Below are 12,499 nucleotides of genomic sequence, written 5' to 3'. Positions count from 1 at the left end.
AGCTATTGCACTACAAACGTTTTGCAAATATTTTATTACTGTTAATGCTTTACTCTTTCTTGCTTATTTGACTATAGATAGCAAAATACATCTGTACTCACCACAAAAATTGCAATGTGGCCAAGTGCTTTGCATGTGCCTCAATGTTGCAATCCCTCTCCTCTGCAACTGTTGTGAGAGGCACACCATTATGTATACCAGTTTAGCAGAGGTTCAGTTTAGATATTGGTCAAACACAGCTAAATGTATTTACAGACATGTGGGACATTCCCTGCTCAAACATCTTGGACCCAGGTGGCCAAGATATTCCCCTTTTGATGTTTTAGGTCATCATAGGGGTGATGTACTTCCTCACCAGTGCAGGGGATACCTGTCATACCAATGAATCCATGTACCAGCTGGTCCCAGGCCTCCTCCTTCCACTCTGAGCCCTGGAACTCCCCCTGCAGCAGCCACTCTTCATGGTTTTCCACCAAGATTCTAACCATGACCCTGGACTCTTAAATGCCCCATCACTGTGCTCGGAAGCGCACACCCTTTCGAATACCAGCTATAGTCAAACAGATAATGTTGTGTTCCAGCCTAGTGAGCTTTATATAGCCTGCTTTCCTGCCCTTAAATGCTATTGGGTAACATTTAAAAATGTGATGCGTCGCTTAGCACTGCTCAAACCAGCTCAGCTCAGCCAAGCAATGCATAAACATTTTAGGGTTCATATCAGCTTGTCTAAATCTCAAAACAGTGAACATTCTTTGATCAACAGCTAATAGACGAATCCACAAAAAGTCAAGTGGCCATAACAGTGATTTTTTTTTTTCCCCAGGGAAAAAAATAGCTGTTCCCAGAAAAAAAAAATCTGCAAACAAAATTAACTGAGGGGTTTCAACCCCATACCCCCTAACATGTGGGTCTGTGCCCCCCAACATCCCCCCTGCTTAAATATACCAACTCCGAGATCACACCACAGTGGAGGAAACTCCAAAGTCCCGACAATGGCTCAGCGATTTTTTTTTCCCTGGGAGAAAAATCGCTGTTTCGGCTTTTCGACTTTTTGTTGTTTCATCTATTAGCTGTTGATTAAAGAGCATTCACTCTTTTGAGTGTTCAACAAGCTAATAGGAACCCACATTTTCAGCCATTATTATGTTTATGCAGTGCTTATCAGAGCTTAGATGAGTGCGGCAGGCCGGTATTTAAAAATAATTGGCATAATTATTATTTCTAAAATAAATGCTTATTTTCCCTTCCATGTATTCAAAGTCTGCACCTACTGCACATGAGGCTGCAACTCTACCCACTTTGCTATGTAGAACTCTGCTATACCTTTATATGTACCTGTGATCTATGTATACGCACTACTGAGCACCGCTCCACACAAACTCACTCATCTACACTTAAACTTGACCTTTAAGTAAATAATTAAATGCATCTGGTTTCTATTTTTAGATGGCTAGCAGGTGTCTCGGCACTGCTTAACATTGCTGCACTGCACGGCATGCCGCGCAAACAAACTTTTAAAAAAAAAATAAAAAATAAAAAAATTACATTGATATACCGCAATTGGACAGTGCAGGGAGTTTGTTACTCATCTGTGGAGACAGCACCACACTCCCTACACTGATTCAATAACTATGTTCCACGGCTCTCACTCTGCAACATGTCATCATTAATATGCATGGCGCACTGCTGAGGGGGAAACCATGTACACAGACACGGTAACATTCTGTGTAGGCTCTACATTATGTCTACACAGAATTTATTAAATCTGGGGGTCTGTTTTTTTTTTTTTTCTTAACTAATGTTCAGTATCAATTTGATTAGTAAGAGAAGGAGTCTTTGCAAAGGAGTGTTCCTATATCCCACATCTTAATGATGACAATCATCATAGTTTTTGTCATGCTGTTTCTCAGGAGATTTTCATTTATTCATTGGAATGTGGATAGTGTAGACGACATACTGTATATCTGTATTTTCACTCACACACAAATCTTCTCATTTACGGAACATAACCAGATGTGATGACATCAAGAACCCCTATCTTGAGCATATATATTTTTAATGCAATGATTGCACTTCTACTTGTTAGTCTGCCAGCCAGTTTATTATATCGGGTAACATAGAATAATAACTCAACATTGTTAGATGCTGAACTTTTTAAAATGGAAGAAAAAAATCAGTACCTGCTCAGCTCACTGAATGACTGGAATTGGCGTGCTCATATCTCTTTCTTTGGCTTTTCCTGGCATGTTTTGCAGATGTACTACTTATTCAATATGAGTGGAAATTTCTTGCTAATATAGTATATACAGTATCATGCTTTTTCTTTGCAGTTTATTATTCATAGGTTCATAGGTTCATAGGTTCATACTAGGCTATCTGCCCTAGGGCATTTATAAGCCTAGCCAGAGTGTGTGTGGCTTTCACCACCCCTTAGGATGAGAATATTATACCCATTAGTTTGCTGTGCCTCTGTCCAGCAGTGATACAGAGATGATTCCCGGGGTAAACCTACGATCTCCCATCCACTCGTCAAGATTTCTCTTGAACAGAGTCAGTGAGGGGCTCTGCCTCACATGGACTGGGATTCTGTTCCATAGTGTAGGGAGTCTCTGGGTGATGAATCTGTCCCTCCAGCACGTCCTATTTATATCCGTGTTGAGGTTTAAGTCTCTTGCTCTCGTGGCTCTGGTGGATTTGGATTTTTTGAGGTGGAGCATGTCCATTAATTCCGGGTTGGACATGGCCTTGTATGTCAGGCACAGATCACCTCTGAGCAGACGGTATGCGACTGAACAGAGCTGGAGTTTCTTCAGTCGGGCATCGTATGACATATGTTTGAGCCCCTTTATCCTTTTGGTGAGGAACTTTTGGGGTCTTTCCAACTGCTGCAGGTGTCGGGTAAGGTACATTCGAATGGGGCATTGTACTCAATCATTGGTCTGATAAGTGAAGAGTACAGGGGTACAATGACCTCTCCTGATCTGGATGTGAATCCCTTCATGATCAGGTGGACAATGTAGAAGGTCTTCCTAACCACTTTGGCAATGTGAGTGTCAAAGAGAGGTTACTGTCAACTTGGGTCCCCAGGTCCCTGATAACTTCTTCCATGTTTAATGGATTACCACCTATGTGGTAATTAGGGGTTACCTTGTTTTTCCCAAAGGGTATGACTATACATTTTTGGCATTTAGCTTAAGGCCATGGCTCTGGCACCAGTTATCCATTTCTATGAGACCTTTCTGGAGGATGTCTGTGTCTGATGGAGTGTCAATTATGGTGCCCAGTTTGCAGTCATCTGCAAATTTTGTCAGCCACAATCCCCCTATGTTTGCCTGCACTTCAGAAAAATAAATGCCGAACAAGAGGGGGCCCAGGACTGAGCCCTGTGGGACACCGCTCGTGACCGGCTTAGAGTCTGACATTGCACCAGCAACTCTAACCCTGTGTGTTCTGTCCTTGAGCCAGTTTGCAACCCATCTTGTGACATATGGGTTTACATCTAAGCTGGTGAAATGCAGGCTGTGCAAGGAGCTATGCATAGAATATACACTGGGATGAGCAATAAAACCTTCTTACTCCCATCACAGGATTTTAATGGTGTTGCATTTATAAGTAATCCCTTGTGCATCTTCCTGTTCAGAGAATCATTCCCAAGCTAAACCTTTTTCCAATAACATTCTGAAAGGAATAATTATTTATGAAATACAAGGCTTTAGGATGTCAAGATGAAATCTCTGTCTTATGACCTTGACAATTGCCCATCTGCTAAAGTTTGCATGCATCAGGTTTTATCATAATTCCCACATATGATTCATATATATATATATATATATATATATATATATATATATATATATATATATATATATATATATATATATAATATATATATATATACATATATATATATATATATATATATATATATACTCTCAATCATGAATTTCTGTGTCCATTGGAAAATATAATTTTGTCAAGTTTAAACATTAAGCCCCGCACACAACTTAATTCTTCACTGAAACAAAATCAAGACTGAATTTCTCTTCTTACTGATGATTTTTCTCCATTCCTTATCTAACCCTCATTGCTTTGTCTTCTGTAACTTCATCTCTAAATGAGATTACATCTTTGAAATTATTTTACTTTTTTTTTCTTTGGTAAATAATGTATTCATTTTTTAACACTCCAAGCTTCTCTAGTAAATAGGCTCATCCCAGTGTATATTCTATGCATAGCTCCTTGCACAGCCTGCATTTTACTTTCAGATTTTTCCTTATTAGAGTAAGTAATATCCAATGCACCTGTTAAGATATATGTTTAAATGGAAACATTTTCTAAATGAGCTTTGCAAGGGTCTGTGGTTTATTTCTACCCAAGTTACTATAAACATATTAATGTAAAATTTCATAGCCATACACCACTGCTAACATCTCCTTTGCATTTGAGCTGATTTTTTACATCAGTAAATGCTCTTGATCCATAAGCAGCTGGTCTAATCTCTTGCAAAATCTTTCCCTTGCTGACTGACATCAACATTTATGCCCCTTTTCCTCAGTTTGTATATGGGTTTGGGGTGTCACATCAACAGTGACCACCACTGACCTGTGATTGCAATACAACCTTCTTACTCCCATCACAGGATTTTAATGGTGTTGCATTTATAAGTAATCCCTTGTGCATCTTCCTGTTCAGAGAATCATTCCCAAGCTAAACCTTTTTCCAATAACATTCTGAAAGGAATAATTATTTATGAAATACAAGGCTTTAGGATGTCAAGATGAAATCTCTGTCTTATGACCTTGACAGTTGCCCATCTGCTAAAGTTTGCATGCATCAGGTTTTATGCTCTCTTGAAATTACAGAATAACCTATGTATTTTAGACGTATCACTATGTTTTATGTGTTCTTATTAAACGCAACATTATGTTTTCATCTAGTCAACAAATGTATTTGATTCTTATCATACTTTTCTAATGTCTAACCCCTCAGTAATCCACCGTCAGTTATGTTTCTGACTTTCAATAATTTGTGCAGCTGCTCCTTGGAGACCTTTTGATGATGACAGCATATCAAATGAAGCTCTATGAAATCTGCGCCTTTGGACATATAATTTAATGTTCACAATCTGAAGCTTGCTTCACCATCTTTAGCTTCCACAAACAATAACCTGTATCCAGCAGGGAAAGAAATGTGGTATATTGCATTCTTATAATCATTTTATCATTTGTAAGCAATGGGAAATGTTCTTGTTTAATAACTTTATTCATGTCATGCAAAATGATATAAATATGGGTCATGGTCATTCTTCACTAAATTGGCCATACTGTTCACCTTGTCTTAGTTTTAATTGCTTTTTAATGACTCATGTACTTTCTATGCATCTTTGTTGTTGTTTGTTCTTGTATATGAGAGCTTTTTGCCATTTTCTGGGGGATTGTACCACTAGAATAGCATCAGGTTTCATTTGTGAGACATTTTCCCCTGTCAAGTTTCCTAAGATTACAAATAAATTGGGTTTCCTGTGCAAAACATTATTTTATGACCCTGAATAGTATCTAAAATGTTTCTGTCTGAGACTGTTTGAATATGTGCACATACAGTGTTTGGTCATTTGAGGAAGGAAGGAAGGTGGCTCTAGCAGGAAGCACATTGTATGAATCACCACCTTCATTAAAAGTCTGTGCTCTGACGTTTCTTCCTTAGTATGATGAAGAGCTCTGCCTGCCATTGTGTAGATTCACACCTCTGGGCATTATGAATATATTAATTAAGCCTCACCTCATTTTTATTTCTGAATTACTCAATTTACATGATGAGCAACTGTAGTAAACATCAGTAAGAAACATTATTATACAATGCAACGATAACAGTTTAAGGCTGAGACAATTGTCATCCCGTAGCTAAACATCTAAAGATGGAGTTGCTGTAAAGCAGCATGATGGAGGATTGCAATTTTCACACCTTAAACTGCCGTTGGAAATATAATAACATAGTGCTAATGTTTTATTATTTTGCCATCCATATTGCAAATGAGTAACCCATCATTTCTTGCCAGAGACAAGAGACAGGTGAGAACCGTTCTGGGTGCCACTTCCTTGCCATTTTTTACTGAGATCTCTAAAGGTGAAATAAAAATGGCTGGAAAAGATGAGAGTAGTCCTCTTTTTTGAACACAGAGATGGTGTGTGGAATATTTTTCTGGAGATCCTCCATAACTATTAGATCCATGGACTACTGCAGGAAGGCTATGCTGGATCACAGTACAAGGCTGATGCCTGGTATAGTTTGGCCAAGGATGTTACCATGCAAGGGAAAACAGTGCCATCACCACAATAGTGTCATGTTTGATGCAAGTCTAATCTCCTTGGCCAATGGGAGGCAGACTTTAGGACCAGACACCAACTCAGTACTGGAACAATACTATCTTTCAGGTAACAAAATAACCTGCCACTGCATGCCACCATCCAATTTTTCATTATGCCCTGTATGTGTCTTTATCCCCCGCAGTGATCAAAAGGAATAGGAAGATGAATAGGAGCAGAGCAGAATGCCTAAGAGAGCACCAGGGTATGTAAACATGCTGTTGTGAAAAATGTTTCTGATTGCATTGCAACAGCTAGAGCCATTAAAAGCAAGTTTGTCTAACTTTTGTACAACAGTACCACATCTGACAGTGCTGGCACAGCTTAAGAGAAGTAGCATGGCTATGCAATGCTAGAAGTGTGATTTTGCATTCCTCCTGCTGTATAGGTGGTCAAGTGGCTCATCATGTTAAGTCTACATGTACTGAAATAGTTAGGATGGTTGTAGAGCCCCCCACCAAAAAAAAGCTCAGTTATAATACCAGGGTATATTTGTCATTCTACTACTGTTAAAACACCTCTAAATGATCCATATATGTAATAACCATAAGTTGTAGATTACTGCCCTTTTCTCAATATAGACCAGAAGTATCTGCTCCTTGTGTGCCATCAGTGCTAGACATATATTGCACGGTCAGTATGTTTACTATGTACATGTACACTTTTGCTACTGTCTAATACCAAATAACATCACTGGCCACAACCACAGATATACAGTCTTTCGAAATAGCTCCTACAGTTGCCATTCTCTTATGTAAAACTGCATGTGAGAATGGCTTTTGGCTTACAACTCCACCATATTATAATCAGACAAACAGGTTGATGACTATCCTGTGAAAATCCTATTGTTAAAACATTATTATGTTTTATAAGTATCAGCATAGTTAAACATGAAGTATTTATTTTGTTTTTGTATTACTTTCCCCCACCATCTTTTTCACTATTCATTTTTTCATGCATCTATTTTATTTTATTTTACCTCCATTTCTGTTACTATTATTCTGTTACAGCAATTTGCATGTAATCCTCCAGCAAGACATGCACCCCCCCCCCCCACAGAGGGCAGTAGTAGTGATGTCACCAGCACCAACATCCAAGCAAGCAGCACATCTGGGTCCCTGCCTGCCTCAATTACCTCCAAACCTCCTGACCTACCTGCATCACTGGCACCGGGTAGCCTTGCACCAGATGGTGCCAAAGTGGTACCCACTGGAAGCAGTGCAAATGGAGATGACACTTTTGCCATCCATTAGAAGGTGTCAGAGCTTGTTGGGGAGATAATAGACAGGAGGTTGCATGCAAGAATCAGCCTCATGAAGACCATGTTCCAGCAACTCACTGCGTCATGTCCTTGTCAGGTATTGATGACTCCATCTAAAGCAGGCCAAGTTGTCATCTCTAATCTCCCACTGGGTCTAAGCTGGCAGGCCCTGCATCTTCAAACACCCACTTCTATCTTCCAACTCAGCATTTCCCTCTGTTTTGTATCTATGCTCACCCTGTATGTCATACAATCCTCCTCTCAATATATTGTCTTCTCTCTGTTTGCTTGAGTTTTCCTTCCCAATTATTTTCTTCCTCCATCATTATGTTACCCCACATCCTGTCAGTCATGTGTGTCTTTCCCTGCTATCTAACTTGTCCTGTTACCCACCTCTTACTACCCTGACTTCCTTTTTCTAATATTCCCTTCTCTAAAATAAAAATAAAAAAATAAAAATAAAAGGACACTTGTCTACAAAAAAAAAAAAAAATACTCCCACAAATACCTCTCAACTTCCTGATATTTGACAGATGTTCAAATGATTGGATCCAATTGTTTATCATAAAAATTTAATTTTCTGTCAAATCATTGAGGATTTCAGTCATTAAATGATTGCACTTTTGTTGTAATTCATAATGAATATTGAGCTAAGAAGCTGAGAGGTATCCTATCCTGCCTCTATCTTGCTCAGTCCTCATTTGCTCACCTTGTGTTCTACCTGTGCTTGATCATGTTTTCATTTCTGTCCTATACTCTCATTTATATCCTATAATCTAGTCAAAAATAGATAAACATAACACACACTTGCCCAGAAAGAGCTTATAAAAACATATTTCTGTGTTCATACATTGTATAACTGGTCATAGGGAGCAATGTCAAATTGCATGTCTAACCAAAACACTTCCCATATGATGGGAAGTTAACACCTTTATTCTGTTTCAGTGGCTCAGTGCACTCATTAAATTATTTGTTCAGTGTAGTGGGTGGGGATTCCAACCCTCTGGATTTGGATGTTAGAAGTTTGAAGAATTCACTTCTTGTCCTCTACAGGATGAGAGTTTATGTAAGATTTTCTGGTCTAAGAAAATATCAAAAGCTTTTTGTTAAGTCTAAGAAGGTGCTGACGACTAGGCCTCTGGCATTTGTGTCGGTGTTGAAAGTATTAAAATTCAGAAAAATCAGTAGTTGTGCTATGACGAGGATGGCGGCCATGTTGGGTTGAAGACAGAAGCTGGTTATCTATTAGATAGTTACTACATTGCTTATGAATACATTTTTCTAATATTTTTGATATGAGACATAAAATGGCAAACAGCCTATGTTTGGAAGATTTGTGTTGATTCCACCCTTCTGCAGTGGAATAATGAATGATATTTTTCAATAGTGAAGGGACTTTAATTTCAGATATGGATTGATCTACAATAATTGAAACTGGATATGCAATAGCATAACAGTCACAAAGAGCAAAGAGAAAAAAATGTTGAGGCTTTTATACTTGCAAGACCAAAAAGGATGATCTGTTTGAAGATGGACTGTAAGTGAAAAGGATTATATCATATTTTTCCATGATATAAAAAAGGCCAACAGTTATAAAGATGCACTAAGGAAGATTCAGAAATGAAAATGCTGCAATAAGTTCATGTAAAAGACTGACAAAATGAGAAACATGCAGTTCAGAAAGAATGTCATCTTTACTTTACATTTAATGAGGAGTTATACTGTGCAGCAGACTTGCTCAAAGTAGGCAAATTAACTGTTTCAAATGAAATGAGAAACAAAATGTTGGAGAAAATGCATAACTCTCATTTATGTATAGTAAATGTAAAGAAAGATCGTCTGCTATGTTATACAGGCCAAATATGTGTTGATAAAGCAAGTAGTTAACAACTGTTGTGCATGTAGTTACTGTAACAATAATAATCCAAGGGAAGCAGTGATGCCCTGGTTAGTTACAAGATGATCAGGGGATAAAGTCACGATAGTCTTTTTCCTGCATCAAGAGATCCTACATGATGGGCCAGATTCCAAAAGATTCACAGAACTCAACAGACTATGCTGATTTCTAATCAAGATTTGTAGAAAAGCTGGCAATATGCAAATCCATCTCAGTCTAAAAAGTGTATTGCAGTGTAAAGCACGCACAACAGATAAGTAGCAATGTCAGAACAATGGCAATCGTAACCAAAAAAATGCATGCCAATTAAAAAAATGTCTATAGGTAGATGTAGTCCTATTACCAAGGCACATATATGGCAAGTATACAAAACCAAACAAACATGTCTGTAATATGTGGACTAACAGAATATAATGTATCAGCAATATACCTATTATGCTACAAATATCTGCAATATATTTCTGATCCCATCATAAAATGCAATGGAGAAATTAAGCAGTGCAACATATATACTGGCAGAATTCATCCATCATAAGTCTGTAAAAATAAATTGCTAAAAAATATTAATTATATGAAGTGACATACACAACCAAATAATCATCCCTAACTGTAGGGTATTGAACATGTGTGGGAACACAAGTTATGCACGCACTCGGGGAAATAAGGTGATATAAAACCTGATGTAGGGCAAGATTCCAGAAGAGGATAATACAAGAGTGAATGGGAAATTCAGATGGAGAGTCAATTTTTTATTTTTTTTTTTGGTGGGAATATGCCCTTTTTCATTTTTTGGAGATTATAAGGTAAAAAAATGCCACAGAAAGTGGGGGTGGGGAAAAGGATTGATAAAACATATATAACAGACTACAGGATTGACAAAGACTGGCAATATACATAAACAGTAGGCGTGGTGCACTGATAACACACATATCGACTGCATGACATGGGTCAAGGAAAAATGACAGAATAAGTATACATGCTGTCCATGGTGCACCACAATAATACATCTAAGTACCCATGTACAAACAGTGCTGAGATTCTGCAAACTGTGCGACAGTCATTCAAAAATAAGTATAACTGATGGCAGTCATATGACAGAGACTACTAACTGAGGTTTGCTGGCATTACAGTACACCAAGCAGAAAACTTTATCATCCAGTAGGTTGCTAACAGTACAACTATAACCCAATCGACAGCAAGGCTGTTCACTGCCACCAAAGGAATGTATAAGTAATAAATTAGAGGTCAGATTAGAGCCACCAATCCTGAATGCAAGACACAAGTAGCAGTCATGCAGCAATTGAGAGAAATGGTTGCCTAATAACCCAATAAGCATTCATGACACACAGTTGAGCAGGAGAAATAGGATGCTATCATTATGGGAGACATTACATGTCAGAGACAACGCATATGTTGTCCACTTATGCAACATAGATCTGAGTCATGCATTCATATCATACAAGTGGAACATCCAAAATTATCACCATACATACCTCTAACAATGGCATGCAATGCTAAGCCGTCATGCAGAATATACATGGTAACACAGATACAATGTATCATATAAATATTTAGAAATTAAAATAAGCAAGCCTGTTGTTTCAGATATAAGCAGTAAGAATGGATAGTATATGAAAAGAATACACAAGACACTAGTAAAGATGCCACACTGGTGAAAACATCACAATGACCACCACAGCATGTGGATATGATTCACACATGTGTGACAGCCTATCATGGTGACAAAGTACTACAAGCACAGTATACCTACAGGACAATGATGCCACAGTACACAAAGGTACACATATGCATAGGCATATGACACGTACATGTGTAAAACATAGCCAAAAGGTATAATGCGGATGGGAAAAGGGCACATTATTTTCACAGTAGTGAGGAAAAGCATGTATGAAAAACCTGTCACATAAAAACACAGGACATGCACATCCAAGTAGAACCATCTTGCATATATGTGTCCCCAACATGATTAGGACTGCAAGTGTGGCATAAAAGATGCTGCAAAGTGCATAGATCAAGAGGCTGATGTCTGATATATGTGTATCATGCACATCTAACAGGATAGAATGTGTCTGTGTACAAGTGACACAAATAACACAGTCATAAGCAAAACATAAACAGCAAGGAACACTGGAACACACACAAATGTATGTTAAATAACACACACCCATACGTACTGCTATGCAGACCTAAGACACCAGGTAGCACAATCACAAACAGGGATATGAATGTAGGTTTAATCTGCATATGACTAACCAAATATCAGTTGGGTGTACACACCTATAGCACACCACAGACCACAGCAAGAATCAGTTATAAGATTAACTAACACTGGCTATTTTGTGGGGGATGTTGTTAGGGAACTAGATATGCATAGCCATACACAACACTGCATGGATATTATGCAGAATGAGCAACACTGAGGAATGTAAACGTGCTATTGGCACCAAAGGTGTACACATTTCAGAAAATAAGATGGAGGTGTGATACATAGGTCTTATTCCAGAGAAGTGAGGGTGAGCACCACGGTATACTGTGCACATGAAATTAATATGAGAAGGTAACAACATGACAAAATAACACCCTGAATATGAACTGAAGCCATCGCTGACATATAGCACTGAGACAGGCTACACACAGGTGAACAATGTAAACATAGCTGATGGAAATAGAATTATATTGGATAATACAAGGTATACAAAAGCCCATTGGGCATATACACACTGCAGATTGCACACTGGATGCTCTGACACACCTGTCAAAAGAATGTAAACTCTCTGCTATGGTGAGTATGCAAAAAAAAAAAAAACATACACAACACCAGCATAGGAACAAATACATGTGCAAAGTAGAGAAATATGTCACTCATGTACACATCACAGGAAGAAAGCATCACAAAGGAATATGTGGGGAATTTCAGTAATATTAAGAGGTGTAATGATCTATACATTCCATATGTTA

Source organism: Protopterus annectens, chromosome 1.part0 (assembly GCF_019279795.1).
Source record: "Protopterus annectens isolate FY-2018-M chromosome 1.part0, PAN1.0, whole genome shotgun sequence".
Lineage (NCBI taxonomy): Eukaryota > Metazoa > Chordata > Ceratodontiformes > Protopteridae > Protopterus > Protopterus annectens.
The sequence above is the reverse complement of the archived record's forward strand: the minus strand, read 5'-3'. Positions refer to the sequence as shown.